The following is a 2,428-nucleotide window of genomic DNA, read 5'->3' on the forward strand; positions in this document are numbered from 1 at the left end:
AGAAATAATTACATTATTTTGATCTGATCTATTTATACAAACACAATCAAAAGGGGCGTTTCCTGCTTAAAACGGAAAGTAATTTCAGTGAAATTGAGAGTTTCTAATGATATCGGGGAAGGGAGGTGAGAGATTGATATCCTATGCTAACCAGATTCATTTTGCAAATGTAAATTAACCCCATTACAATACAGGTTCCAATGTTATGCTTGCACGAGTGTGGAAAAGTCATTACTACTGGCAATGTAGAGCTAGTGAGAAATGAGTTCAAGCATTTGCAAGCCACACAATATTATGTGCAATATGTACATTTTACCGTTCACTGAGCTTAAAGAGCAGTTACCTAAATGGCACAAAAAACAGTTGATGATGGAACTCGGTGAACTGCGGAGTGGCGATAGGGTGATCATGGATGAGAAACGACAAGCTGCTCTTAACAAAATTGAGGGAGAAACACTTCTCCTGTTTTCACTTTGATATTCAGCAGTGGATATACTCAATTATTTTCTTTAGACTTTAGAGATATAGGGTGAAAACAGGTCCTTTCGCCCACCAAGTCCATGCCAAACAGTGTTCACCCTGTACATAAACACTAACTTTGCACGAGGGACAATTTACAATTTTACCAATTAACCTACCAACCTGTATATTTTTGGAATGTGGAAGGAAACCAGAGCACCTGGAGAAAGCCCACACGGTCACAAGGAGAACATACAAACTCCGTACAGACAGCACCTGTAGTCAGGATCAAACCCAGGTCTCTGGCGCTGAAAGGCAGCGGCTCTACCGTTGCGCCACTGTGCTACCCTCTGCTACGCCACTGTGCCACTATTAACAATGGGCCGTGATATTAAATTTTGAGAGCAGTGAGCCCAGCTGTTTGGCTCATAAGACAAGTGAATGGGAGTGAATGGCAGGTGAATCATTTGGAAGGAGAGTTCACACTATTCTCCACATAACCCAATGTGAAACAGTTCTCACAAATCTGATCAGACTATTGAATATTCTTTTTGGTTAGAAACAAGAAAAATATTCAGGTGTTAAAATATGTACATTTGTGGAACTGGTTACCTGAGTATTAAGGTTCCATCCCATGATCTGTATAAGAATTCAACAATTATTTATGAAAACCTACCCAAAATCACAATTTATTCAAAACCAGACCTAGACCTGGAACTTTATTTTTGTTTAGTTTAGAGATGCAGCATGGAAACAGGCCCTTTGGCCCACCGAGTTTGCAACAACAGCAATCACCCCATACACTAGCACAATCCCACATACTAGGACCAATTTACAGAAGCCAATAAAGCTACATACCTGCACGTCTTTGGAGCGTGGGGGGAAACCGGAGCACCCAATGAAAACCTGCGTCTCAGGGAGAAAGTACAAACTCTGTACAGACAGCACCTGTAGTCATGATCGAACCTGGGTCCCTGGCGCATTAAGGCACCAATGCTAATGCTGTGCCACTCCATATACTTGCAGATTTTCTGAAGGTGGCCATTTGGGCCTATGCCGGTGCTTTTAGAACACTTGTGTAAGAAAGAACTGCAGATGCTGCTTTAAATCGAAGATAGACACAAAATGCTGAAGTAACTCAGCGGGTGAGCCAACATCTCTGGAGAGAAGGAATAGGGGCGTTTTGGGTCGAGACCCTTCTTTAGATTTTGTATCTACCTTGGAGAAGACTTGTTTGACATGATAGATGAGCATTTAGGGATTTCAGGATCTCTAATAAAATTCATGATTATATCTTATAATTTTTGTGCTAACAATTTTAACCCAGTGCCGGTCCAACTCTGGGTATGAGTTGAGAGCTGGTCCCTTAACTCATACTAATTGGCACTGAATTGGCAGAGTGTCTGACAAGGAAGCAGCTGCTCAGTGGAACCGTCACTCGAGCAGAACAAGTGCTCTTTTCCTTTCTTCTCTCTACACATATTATTGTATCTTTTCCTCAATCTCTCCTTCCGTCCAGCAACACACGATCAATATTCAGACAGCCGTGAACATTACCTGAGTGGAAATGGTGGAACAAATCACTGAGGAAGAACAAAGATTACAAATGCTACAGCGAATGTGGACTCATGTGTAGGAGCTTTATTAGGGATGTCTCTTGTTGGCATCATGGCTGATAATGAGCCAAAAAGATATCAATAAATTGGTCAAGTGAACAATGAAACAGTTTGCAGATGGAATTCAGTTAATTGAGGCGTGAAGTACTGTTTCTGGCGAACATAAAACAGATGGACATCATAAACTACAGGATATTAAGAAGTCAGTCTGAAGAAGGATCTAGACCCGAAACGTCACCTATTTCCTTCACTCCATAGATGCTGCCTCAGCCGCTGAGTTTCTACAGCATTTTTGTCTACCATAAAACAGATGGACATCATAAACGACAGGATAATAAGAAGTGCAAAGGATC

The sequence above is a fragment of the Amblyraja radiata genome, chromosome 25, assembly GCF_010909765.2.
Source record: "Amblyraja radiata isolate CabotCenter1 chromosome 25, sAmbRad1.1.pri, whole genome shotgun sequence".
Lineage (NCBI taxonomy): Eukaryota > Metazoa > Chordata > Chondrichthyes > Rajiformes > Rajidae > Amblyraja > Amblyraja radiata.